Source organism: Oncorhynchus nerka, unplaced genomic scaffold, assembly GCF_034236695.1.
Source record: "Oncorhynchus nerka isolate Pitt River unplaced genomic scaffold, Oner_Uvic_2.0 unplaced_scaffold_2278, whole genome shotgun sequence".
NCBI classification, from domain to species: Eukaryota; Metazoa; Chordata; class Actinopteri; order Salmoniformes; family Salmonidae; genus Oncorhynchus; species Oncorhynchus nerka.
The window spans coordinates 1-13,810 of NW_027039017.1; positions in this window are offsets into that span (position 1 = coordinate 1).

Consider the following 13,810-nt stretch of genomic DNA (forward strand, 5'->3'; position numbering starts at 1 on the left):
CCAGGCTCTGATCAGGCCCTACACCCAAACAAGGGCACTGCGTTCATCCACCTCTGGCCTGCTCGCCTCCCTACCACTGAGGAAGTACAGTTCCCGCTCAGCCCAGTCAAAACTGTTCGCTGCTCTGGCCCCCCAATGGTGGAACAAACTCCCTCACGACGCCAGGACAGCGGAGTCAATCACCACCTTCCGGAGACACCTGAAACCCCACCTCTTTAAGGAATACCTAGGATAGGATAAAGTAATCCTTCTCCCCCTCCCCCCCTTAAAAGACCTAGATGCGCTATTGTAAAGTGGCTGTTCCACTGGATGTCATAAGGTGAAAGCACCAATTTGTAAGTCGCTCTGGATAAGAGCGTCTGCTAAATGACTTAAATGTAAAATGTAAATGTCCAATAATAATAAGGCAGAACAGTTGAAACTGGAGCAGCAGCACGGCCAGGTGGACTGGGGACAGCAAGGAGTCATCATGTCAGGTAGTCCTGAGGCATGGTCCTAGGGCTCAGGTCCTCCGAAGGAAGAGAGAAAGAAAGAGAAAAGAGAGAATTAGAGAGAGCACACTTAAATTCACACAGGACACCGAATAGGACAGGAGAAGTACTCCAGATATAACAAACTGAACTCTAGCCCCCGACACACACTCATCTTCCCTTTTCCCCTCTGACACCAGGTGGCTAATCGCATCTCTGCATGTCTGGCAGACATACCAGTGTGGATGACTGATCACCACCTCAAGCTGGTCTCGCAAGACGGAGTTGCTCTTCTCCCGGGAAGGACTGCCCGCTCCATGATCTCGCCATCACGGCTGACAACCCATTGTGTCCTCCTCCCAGAGCGCTAAGAACCTTGGCGTGATCCTGGACAACACCCTGTCGTCAACCAACATCAAGGCGGCCCGCTCCTGTAGGTTCATGCTCTACAACATCCGCAGAGTACACCCTGTTCACACAGGAAGCGGTGCAGGTCCCAATCCAGGCAATTCTGTCATCTCCCGTCTGGATTACTGCAACTCGCTGTTGGCTGGGCTCCCTGCCTGTGCCATTAAACCCCTACAACTCATCCAGAACGCCGCAGCCCGTCTGGTGTTCAACCTTCCCAAGTTCTCTTCACGTCACCCCGCTCCTCCGCTCTCTCCACTGGCTTCCAGTTGAAGCTCGCATCCGCTACAAGACCATGGTGCTTGCCTACGGAGCTGTGAGGGGAACGGCACCTCAGTACCTCCAGGCTCTGATCAGGCCCTACACCCAAACAAGGGCACTGCGTTCATCCACCTCTGGCCTGCTCGCCTCCTTACCAATGAGGAAATACAGTTCCCGCTCAGCCGTTTTTTTTTTTTTTTGACTTCCGGCGCCGACTGAGATGGCCGCCTCGCTTCGCGTTCCTAGGAAACTATGCAGTTTTTTGTTTTTTTACGTGTTATTTCTTACATTAGTACCCCAGGTCATCTTAGGTTTCATTACATACAGTCGAGAAGAACTACTGAATATAAGATCAGCGCCAACTCACCATCAGTACGACCAAGAATATGTTTTCCGCGACGCGGATCCGGTGTTCTGCCTTACAAACAGGACAACGGAATGGATCACATGCAGCGACCCAAGGAAACGACTCCGAAAAGAGGGAAACGAGGCGGTGTTCTGGTCAGACTCCGAAAAAGGGCACATCGCGCACCACTCCCCAGCATTCTTCTTGCCAATGTCCAGTCTCTTGACAACAAGGTTGACGAAATCCGAGCAAGGGTAGCATTCCAGAGGGACATCAGAGACTGCAACGTTCTCTGCTTCACAGAAACATGGCTTACTGGGAAGACGCTATCCGATGCGGTGCAGCCAACGGGTTTCTCCACGCATCGCGCCGACAGAAACAAACATCTTTCTGGTAAGAAGAGTGGCGGGGCGTATGCCTCATGACTAACGAGACATGGTGTGATGAAGGAAACATACAGGAACTCAAATCCTTCTGTTCACCTGATTTAGAATTCCTCACAATCAAATGTAGACCGCATTATTCAAGAGAATTCTCTCGATTATAATCACAGCCGTATATATCCCCCCCTGCAGACACATCGATGGCTCTGAACGAACTTTATTTTAACTCTTTGCAAACTGGGAAACCATTTATCCGGAGGCTGCATTCATTGTGTAGTTGTGATTTTAACAAAGCTAATCTAAAACAAGACTCCCTAAATTTACCAGCATATCGATTGCGCAACCAGGGGTGGTAAAACCTTGATCATTGTTACTCTAACTTCCCCGCTGACAAGATATAAGGCCCTGCCCCCGCCCCTTTCGGAAAAGCTGACCACGACTATTTTTGCTTGGGATCCTCGCCAGGCAGAAACTAAAACAAGAGTGCCCCCACGCTGAGGTCTGTCCAACGCTGGTCAGACCAAGCTGACTCCACACTCCAAGCACGCCCCCATCACGTACCTGGGGACATGCTCTTTATTGCGTCAGATGGAAATATTGACGAATACGCTTGATTAAATGTTGAGTTCATTAGAACGCAAGTCGAAGATTTCGTTCCCATAGCGATAAAAACATTCCCAAACCAGAAACCGTGGATTGATGGCAGCATTCGCGTGAAACTGAAAGCGCGAACCACTGCTTTTAATCAGGGCAAGGTGTCTGGTAATATGTCCGAATATAAACAATGCAGCTATTCCCTCGCAAGGCTATTAAACAAGCTAAGCGTCAGTACAGAACAAAGTGGAATCTCAATTCAATGGCTCAGACACAAGAGGCATGTGGCAGGGTCTACAGTCAATCACGGACTACAAGAAGAAACCTGCCCAGTCCTGGGACCAGGATGTCTTGCTCCCAGGCAGACTACACTAACTTTTGCCCGCTTTGCAGGACAATACAGTGCCACTGACACGGCCTGCAACGAAACATGCGGTCTCTCCTTCACTGCAGCCGAGGTGAGTAAGACATTTAAACGTGTTAACCCGCAAGGCTGCAGGCCCAGACGGCATCCCCAGCCGCGTCTCAGAGCATGCGCAGACCAGATGGCCGGTGTGTTTTACGGACATATTCAATCAATCCCTATACCAGTCTGCTGTTCCCACATGCTTCAAGAGGGCCACCATTGTTCCTGTTCCCAAGAAAGCTAAGGTAACTGAGCTAAACGACTACCGCCCCGTAGCACTCACTTCCGTCATCATGAAGTGCTTTGAGAGACTAGTCAAGGACCATATCACCTCCACCCTACCTGACACCCTAGACCCACTCCATTTGCTTACCGCCCCAAATAGGTCCCACAGACGATGCAATCTCAACCACTGCACACTGCCTAACCCACCTGGACAAGAGGAATACCTATGTGAATGCTGTTCATCGACTACAGCTCGGCATTCAATACCATAGTACCCTCCAAGTTGTCATCAAGCTCGAGACCCTGGGTCTCGAATCGCCCTGTGCAACTGGGTACTGGACTTCTGATCGGGCCGCCCCCAGGTGGTGAGGGTAGCAACAACATCTCTCCCCGCTGATCCTCAACACGGGGGCCCCACAAGGGTGCATTCTGAGCCCTCTCCTGTACTCCTGCGTTCTGAGGCCTCTCCTGTACCCCTGTTCACCCACGACCGCGCGGACCATGCACGCTCCAGCTCAATCATCAAAGTTCACGGACGACACAACAGTGGTAGGCTTGATTACCAACAACGACGAGACGGCCTACAGGGAGGGGTGAGGGCCCTCGGAGTGTGGTGTCAGGAAAATAACCTCACACTCAACGTCAACAAAACTAAGGAGATGATTGTGGACTTCAGGAAACAGCAGAGGGAACACCCCTATCCACATCGATGGATCAGTAGTGGAGAGGGTAGCAAGTTTTAAGTTCCTCGGCATACACATCACAGACAAACTGAATTGGTCCACTCACACTGACAGCGTCGTGAAGAAGGCGCAGCAGCGCCTCTTCAACCTCAGGAGGCTGAAGAGATTCCGGCTTGTCACCAAAAGCACTCACAAACTTCTACAGATGCACAATCGAGAGCATCCTGGCGGGCTGTATCACCGCCTGGTACGGCAACTGCTCCGCCCTCAACCGTAAGCTTCCAAAGGGTGTGAGGTCTGCACAACGCATCACCGGGGGCAAACTACCTGCCCTCCAGGACACCTACACCACCCGATGTTACAGGAAGGCCATAAAGATCCATCAAGGACATCAACCACCTGAACCACTGCCTGTTCACCCTGCTATCATCCAGAAGGCGAGGTCAGTACAGGTGCATCAAAGCTGGGACCGAGAGACTGAAAAGCAGCTTCTATCTCAAGGCCATCAGACTGTTAAACAGCCACCACTAAACATTGAGTGGCTGCTGCCAACACACTGTCATTGACACTGACCCAACTCCAGCCACTTTAATAATGGGAATTGATGGGAAATGATGTAAATATATCACTAGCCACTTTAAACAATGCTACCTTATATAATGTTACTTACCCTACATTATTCATCTCATATGCATATGTATATACTGTACTCTAGATCATCGACTGCATTCTTATGTCACTAGCCACTTTAACTATGCCACTTTGTTTACTTTGTCTACATACTCATCTCATATGTATATACTGTACTCGATACCATCTACTGTATGCTGCTCTGTACCATCACTCATTCATATATCCTTATGTACATATTCTTTATCCCCTTACACTGTGTATAAGACAGTAGTTTTGGAATTGTTAGTTAGATTACTTGTTGGTTATCACTGCATTGTCGGAACTAGAAGCACAAGCATTTCGCTACACTCGCATTAACATCTGCTAACCATGTGTATGTGACAAATAAAAATTTGATTTGATTTGATTGAAGCTTCCAGTCAAAACTGTTCGCTGCTCTGCCCCCCAATGGTGGAACAAACTCCTCACGACGCCAGGACAGCGGAGTCAATCACCACCTTCCGGAGACACTGAAACCCCACCTCTTTAGGAATACCTAGGATAGGATAAAGTAATCCCCCCTTAAAAGATTTAGATGCACTACTGTTCCACTGGATGTCATAAGGTGAATGCACCAATTTGTAAGTCGCTCTGGATAAGAGCGTCTGCTAAATGACTTAAATGTAAATGTTAAATGTACTGCAGCATAAATACTGGAGGCTGAGACAGGAGGGGTCAGGAGACACTGTGGCCCCATCCGGGGACACGGACAGGGCCAAACAGGAAAGGATATAACCCCACCCACTTTGCCAAAGCACAGCCCCCACACCACTAGAGGGATATCTTCAACCACCAACTTACCATCCTGAGACAAGACTGAGTATAGCCCACAAAGATCTCTGCCACGGCACAACCAAGGGGGGCGCCAACCCAGACAGGATGATCAACCCACTCAGGTGACGCACCCTCCCAGAGACGGTATGCGGAGAGAGCCCCAGTAAGCCAGTGACTCAGCCCCTGTAATAGGTTAGAGGCAGAGAAGTCCCAGTGGAAAAGAGGGGAACGGCCAGCATAGACAGCAAGGGCGGTTCGTTGCTCCAGAGCCTTTCCGTTCACCTTCCCACTCCTGGCCAGACTACACTCAATCATATGACCCACTGAAGAGATGAGTCTTCAGTAAAGACTTAAAGGTTGAGACCGAGTTTGCGTTCTGACATGGGTAGGTAGACCGTTCCATAAAAATGGAGCTCTATAGGAGAAAGACCTGCCTCCAGCTGTTTGTTTAGGAATTCTAGGGACAATTAGGAGGCCCCTTGCATCTTGTGACCGTAGTGTACGTGTAGGTATATGCAGCAGGACCAAATCAGAGATAGGTAGGAGCAAGCCCTACCTATGAAATCAGCCCTTGCTTTGACAGGAAGCCAGTGTGAGAGGCTAGCACTGGAGTAATATGATCAATTTTTTGGGGGTTCTAGTCAAGTTCTAGCAATAGTATTTAGCACTAACTGCAGTTTATTTAGTGCTTTATCCGGGATTTAGCCAGAAAGTAGAGCATTGCAATGATCTAACCTGATGACAAAAGCATGAATGAATTTTTCTGCATCATTTTTGGACAGAAAGTTTCAGATTTTTGCAATGTTACGTAGATGGAAAAAAGCTGTCCTTGAAATGGTCTTGATATGTTCTTCAAAATAGAGATTAGGGTCCAGAGTAACGCCGAGGTCCTTCACAGTTTTATTTGAGACGACTGTACAATTGTCAGATTCAATAGAAGATATCTTTGTTTCTTGGGACCTAGAACAAGCATCTCTGTTTTGTCCGAGTTTAAAAGTAGAAAGTTTGCAGCCATCCACTTCCTTATGTCTGAAACACATGCTTCTAGCGAGGGCAATTTTGGGGCTTCACCATGTTTCATTGAAATGTACAGCTGTGTGTCATCCGCATAGCAGTGAAAGTTAACATTATGTTTTCGAATGACATCCCCAAGAGGTAAAATATATAGTGAAAACAATAGTGGTCCTAAAATGGAACCTTGAGGAACACTGAAATTTACAGTTGATTTGTCAGAGGTCAAACCATTCACAGAGACAAACTGATATCTTTCCGACAGATAAGATCTAAACCAGGCCAGAACTTGTCCAATTTGGGTTTCCAATCTCTCCAAAAGAATGTGGTGATCGATGGTATCAAAAGCAGCACTAAGGTCTATGAGCACGAGGACAGATGCAGAGCCTCGGTCTGATGCCATTAAAAGGTAATTTACCACCTTCACAAGTGCAGTCTCAGTGCTATGATGGCGTCTAAAACCAGACTGAAGTATTTCGTATACATTGTTTGTCTTCAGGAAGGCAGTGAGTTGCTGCGCAACAGCCTTTTCTAAAAAAAATTGAGAGGAATGGAAGATTCGATATAGGCCAATATTTTTTTATATTTTCTGGGTCAAGGTTTGGCTTTTTCAAGAGAGGCTTTATTACTGCCACTTTTAGTGAGTTTGGTACACATCCGGTGGATAGAGAGCCGTTTATTATGTTCAACATAGGAGGTCCAAGCACAGGAAGCAGCTCTTTCAGTAGTTTAGTTGGAATAGGGTCCAGTATGCAGCTTGAAGGTTTAGAGGCCATGATTATTTTCCTCATTGTGTCATTGTGTCAAGAGATATATAGTACTAAAATACTTGAGCGTCTCTCTTGATCCTAGGTCCTGGCAGAGTTGTGCAGACTCAGGACAACTGAGCTTTGAAGGAATACGCAGATTTAAAGAGGAGTCCGTAATTTGATTTCTAATAATCATGATCTTTTCCTCAAAGAAGTTCATTAATTTATCACTGCTAAAGTGAAAGCCATCCTCTCTTGGGGAATGCTGCTTTTTAGTTAGCTTTGCAACAGTATCAAAAAGGAATTTCGGATTGTTCTAATTTTCCTCAATTAAGTTAGAAAAATAGGATGATCGAGCAGCAGTAAGGGCTCTTCGGTACTGCACGGTACCGTCTTTCTTTTTTTTTTTTTTTCAATTTTCTGGAAGCTTGCTTCAGAGCTCGGGTATTTTCTGTGTACCAGGGAGCTAGTTTCTTATGAGAAATGTTTTTAGTTACATCATAGGGGTTATTCATATGGGCACAGAGGACATCAAACATATTTTTACTTTATTTTTAAATCTGCCCAGAGAGGATGTTGTTGTTATGGACAGAGGCAACTCATTCCATTCTGAGTTCTCCAGTATACAAGAAAGTACCTTTCCCAGCATTACTCCTGAACCTGTATAAGCACACATCAGCAACACCTGATCTGGTGCTGTGATTGTGTGCATCCCTAACACAAGGAAAGTAATCACTTAGATATCTGGGCGCAGGACCATAAATACTCCTGTAAACTTAACCTAGTCTAATCTGGGACACTTTAGCTGGGACACCTTAGCTGGGACACCTTAGCTGGGACACGCTAGCTGGGACACCCTAGCTGGGACACGCTAGCTGGGACACCCTAGCTGGGACATGCTAGCTGGGACACCATGGCTGGGACAACCTAGCTAGGACACCCCCAGATCCATACCGTTAGAGGAGATGCTCCTACAATAATATGATTTATATCACATAAAATGTCAATTATTGCATTCTTCACACACCGTAGTATAACTATACTATATTATCCCATTACAATACCTTTTCATATTTTTTTAAATGATTAAATTAAAGCTTTAATTTTCAACTTACAAGACCGTCATGCTTGGTTGAGCTGTTTTGTCTCGAAGTAATGTGGCGCCTGACTCTAGTTCCTTATTTATCTACATGTCATTGAGAAAAATATATATTTCATTTTTTTTTTTAGGTTAGTAGGTGTCCAACAGGTAGTGGAGTGTTGGACACAGTCACTCATATGCAGTGCATTTGGAAAGTATTCAGACCCCTTGACTTTTTCCACATTTTGTTACAGCCTTATTCTAAAAAGGATTAAATGTTTTTTCCCCCTGATCAATCTGCACACAATACGCCATAATGACAAAGCAAAAACTGAAATATCACATTTACATAAGTACTTCGACTCTTTACTCAGTTAAAGCACCTTTGGCAGCGATTAAAGCCTCGAGTCTTCTTGGGTATGACGCTACAAGCTTGGCACACCTGTATTTGGGGAGTTTCTCCCATTTCATCTCTGCAGATCCTCTCAAGCTATGGATGCGTCGCTGCACAGGTGTTTTCAAGTCTCTCCAGTGAAGTTCAGGTTCAAGTCTGGGCTCTGGCTGTGCCGCTCAAGAACATTCAGATACTTGTCCCAAAGCCACTCCTGTGTGTCGTTTTTCTGTTGGAAGGTGAACCTTCACCCCAGTCTGAGGTCCTGAGTGCTCTGGAGCAGGTATTCATAAAAGATCTCTCTATTTTTTTCTGTTCATCTTTCCCTCGATCCTGACTAGTCTCCCAGTCCCTGCTGGTAAAAAACATTGATGGATGGTGCCAGGTTCCTCCAGACATGACGCTTGGCACTCAGGCCAAAGAGTTCAATCTTGGTTTCATCAGACCAGAGAATCTGGTTGCTTATGGTCTGAGAGTCTTTAGGTGCCTTTTGACAAACTCCAAGGGGGATGTCATGTGCTTTTTCTTGAGGAGTGGCATCCATCTGGCCACTGTACCATAAAGGCCTGATTGGTGGAGTGCTACAGAGATGGTTGTCCTTCTGGTTGTTCTCACATCTCCACAGAGGAACTCTGGAGCTCTGTCAGAGTTTACCTCCCAGAGCCTCAGGAACTTGTTAAGGTATCTCAGTGCATTCATTTTTCCATCGATAAAATGCAATTGTGTTCGTTGTCTGTAGCTTTTGCCTGCCCATATCACAACGTTGACATCAGCGAACCGCTCACCTTCACGACGCCATGCAAGCTGTCTGCCAGTTGACAGTGTGATTAATCTGACTAGAGCACACTTTTCCAGCGGCCATTGAAGGTGAACATTTTCCCACTGAAGTCAGTTATGAAGAAGCCAAACTGCGGTCAGGTCAAGACCCTGGTGAGGACGATGAGCACACAGATGAGCTTCACTGAGACATTTCCTGAGACATTTGTACAAGCCCACAGTTTTAATCAGCTGTTCAGATGGCTGGCCTGAGAGGATCCCGCTGGTGAAGAAACCGGATGCGGAGGTCCTGGGCTGGATAGGATCGGTAATATCTGACACACAGAGAGGTGGTAACTGTTCACTACTATAACTCTGATGCTAAACTCAGAAAAAAAAGAAACGTCCCTTTTTCAGGACCCTGTCTTTCAAAGACAATTCATAAAAATCCAAATAACTTCACAGATCTTCATTGTAAAGTGTTTAAACACTGTTTCCCCATGCTTGTTCAATGAACCATGAACAATTAATGAACATGCACCTGTGGAACAGTCGTTAAGACACTAACAGCTTACAGACGGAAGGCAATTAAGGTCACAGTTATGAAAACTTAGGACACTAAAGGGACCCTGTTCATCTGCGTGAATGTGCCTTAGGCATGCTGCAAGGCGGCATGAGGACTGCAGATGTGGCCAGGGCAATAAAAAAAACATGGCAATGTCCCTACTGTGAAATTCCTATGACAGTGTTACAGGGAGACAGGACAGACAGCTGATCATCCTCGCAGTGGCAGACCAGGTGTAACAACACCTGCACAGGATCGGTACATCCAAATATCATACCTGCGGGACAGGTACAGGATGGCAACAACAACTGCCCGAGTTACACCAGGAACGCACAACCCCTCAATCAGTGCTCAGACTGTCCACAATAGGCTGAGAGAGGCTGGACTGAGGGTTTGTAGGCCTGTTGTAAGGCAGGTTCTCACCAGACCTCACCGGCAACAACATTGCATATGGGCACAAACCCACCGTCGCTGGACAAGACATGACTGGCAAAAAGTGCTCTTCACTGACAAGTCACGGTTTTGTCTCACCAGGGGTGATGGTCGGATTCACGTTTACCGTCGAAGGAATGAGCGTTACATCGAGGCCTGTATTCTGGAGTGAGATCGATTTGGAGGTGGAGGGTCCATCATGGTCTGGGGCGGTGTGTCACAGCATCATCGGACTGAGCTTGTTGCCATTGCAGGCAATCTCAACGCTGTGCGTTAGGGAAGACCTCCTCCTCCCTCATGTGGTACCCTTCCTGCAGGCTCATCCTGACATGACCCTCCAGCATGACAACGCTGTGTGTTACAGGAAGACCTCCTCCTCCCTCATGTGGTACCCTTCCTGCAGGCTCATCCTGACATGACCCTCCAGCATGACAACGCTGTGTGTTACAGGAAGACCTCCTCCCTCATGTGGTACCCTTCCTGCAGGCTCATCCTGACATGACCCTCCAGCATGACAACGCTGTGTGTTACAGGGAAGACCTCCTCCCTCATGTGGTACCCTTCCTGCAGGCTCATCCTGACATGACCCTCCAGCATGACAACGCTGTGTGTTACAGGGAAGACCTCCTCCTCCCTCATGTGGTACCCTTCCTGCAGGCTCATCCTGACATGACCCTCCAGCATGACAACGCTGTGTGTGTTACAGGGAAGACCTCCTCCTCCCTCATGTGGTACCCTTCCTGCAGGCTCATCCTGACATGACCCTCCAGCATGACAACGCTGTGTGTTACAGGGAAGACATCCTCCTCCCTCATGTGCAGGTCACCCTTCCTGCAGACTCATCCCTCTGACATGCAGGCTCACCCTCCAGCATGACAACGCTGTGCGTTACAGGGAAAGACATCCTCCTCCCTCATGTGGTACCCTTCCTGCAGGCTCATCCTGACATGACCCTCCAGCATGACAATGCCACCAGCATGACAATACTGTATACTACTCATCCTTATGTGGTCAATACAAATATTCACACATGTTCAGTTTGCTGAAAATAAAACAGTGAGAGGACGTTTCTTTTTTTTTACTGAGTTTATATGTACAAGGTGAACTCTAAATTTCCTTTGGCAGGAATTCAGTCCCTATTTACATTGGTCTCAGTCCAAGACACAAGTCTTTAAATGCAAGTTACACTTTGGAGGGCCTCGGTGGTCAGGTTACTCTGTAAACTTGGTATCGTTTGATTGGTCAATTGGTGGTTGGTTTTGGGTTGAAAAGTTACAGCTTCAGATGTCATAAATGGAATGAAAAGGCCTGGTTCTCATCCTGTATCCGTTAAGAAAAGATGCTTATGTTTGTAAGTTAACCTTAGGCTCTATGCTTCTTCTGGAATAATGCCCTGTAAATGCTTGTTAATGGTTTTAACTTAATTGTAATCTTAATCTTTCTGCCTTGTATGTGAAGCTATTCATTGTACGATGATAATTAAATATCTGTCTTTGATATAGACAATTCTCAGACCATTTAAACCTTCTTCAGTATAGGAAGTTTGGATGACTGGTGCCCAAAATAAACTGCCTGCTACTCAGGCCTAGAAGCTAGGATATTAATATAATTGGTGGTATTTGATAGAAAACACTCAGAAGTTTCTAAAACTGTTGTTGAATGTTGTCTGTGAGTATAACATAACTTATTGTGCAGGTGAAACCCCGAGCACAATCCATCCAGGGAAATGTTTTGATTTCTATGGCAAGATAGAAATAATAGAAATATGCTTGCAGTTCCTATCACTTCCACTGGATGTCAACAGTCTTTAGAAATTGGTTGAGGTTTTTCCTTTGTGTAATGAAGAAGTAGCCCTGTTCAGAATGAGGATAGAGTGGATAGCCAAGTGTACTTTTTTGATAGGCGCATGACCAGAAAGGTAGCGTCAGTTTTTTTTCTTCCTGTATTGAACACAGATCATCCCATCTTCAATTTTATCGATTATTGGAATTTGGACAAACAAGCTAACGTTAGCTAACAGCAGCTGTGTTATTGCCGAATAAAGGAGTTGCTGACCCGGTTAGATACAGATATGGCTTCTTTTTTTTCATTGTCAGAAATGCTACAAAAAGGTAACACATCGTTGTTTCTTAATGGACGGAAACGTGCGGAGAGCAATATATTATACATTTAATAAGAACCTAAAAATGTTTAAGTCAAATGGTAATTTTATTGACGCTATAATCTGGATTTAATTCGACGTTCTACTATTTGAACTAGAGAAGCACAGAAAATACCGAGAACACAATTGACAATGACCCAGTTACAAATCCGGTTTGTGGTTCTCTATAATGGCTGGACGGCTGGGCGGCTGGGCGGCTGGACGGCTGGGCGGCTGGGCGGCTGGGCGGCTGGACGGCTGGGCGGCTGGGCGGCTGGACGGCTGGACGGCTGGACGGCTGGGCGACTTCTGGACGGCTGGGCGGCTGGGCGCTGGGCTGGGCGGCTGGACGGCTGGGCGGCTGGGCGGCTGGGCGCTGGGCGGCTGGCCGGCTGGGCGGCTGGGCGGCTGGGCGGCTGGGCGGCTGGGCGGCTGGGACGGCTGGGCGGCTCATGATGAGAGGTGAGGAGTGTGTTTGTACCTCCAATCAAGTTGCTTGAAAATTGTAAACGAGATTGGTGTCATATTGCCTTAGATAAGCATTTCACTACACCGCAATAACATCTGCTAAATATGTGTGTGACCAATACAATTTGATTTGATCAAATGATATGATTTTAAATGAACATTGAGCTTCAACCAATGCTATCGCCTACAGAATAGTACTTCTGTCCAGAAATCAACAGGTGGGTAGAGAAGACCTCCCCAAAATACAGAGAACCATCTGGTTAACAATGTAAGCAGCCCCGCCAGTCTGGGACATTGGACACAGAACTGACAGCCTCCCACAACACTAGGATCCAGGTGGACCAGACTCAGACACATAACGGACACCCCTCCCCATAACGGACACCCTCCCCAACATTAAGATCCAGGTGGATGAAACTCAGACACATAATGGACACCCCTCCCCATAACGGACACCCCTCCCCAACATTAAGATCCAGGTGGACGAAACTCAGACACATAACGGACACCCCTCCCCATCTGGTCCACCAGATGCCTGTTGGTGGCTATCACCCCATGTATAATCCTCCATGGAAGGTCAGCTGGGACTAACCACTATCAGGGACACATGGAGTGCTATGCTTTACTGCAGGGTTAACCGCATAGGGGACACATGGAGTGCTACGCTTATGGCTTGGGGGTAGAAGGAAGAAACTGTTCAGGGTCTTGTTGGTTCCAGACTTGATGCATTGGTACCGCTTGCCGTGCTGTGTCTTTGACCCTTTTAGAGCCTTCCTCTGACACCGCCTGGTATAGAGGTCCTGGATGGCAGGGAACTTGGCCCCAGTGATGTACTGGGCTGTCCTCACTACCCTCTGATATAGTGGTCCTGGATGGCATGGAACTTGGCCCCAGTGATGTACTGGGCTGTCCTCACTACCCTCTGTAGCGCCTTGCGGTCGGAGGCTGAGCAGTTGCCATACCAGGCGGTGATGCAGCCAGTCAAGATACTCTCA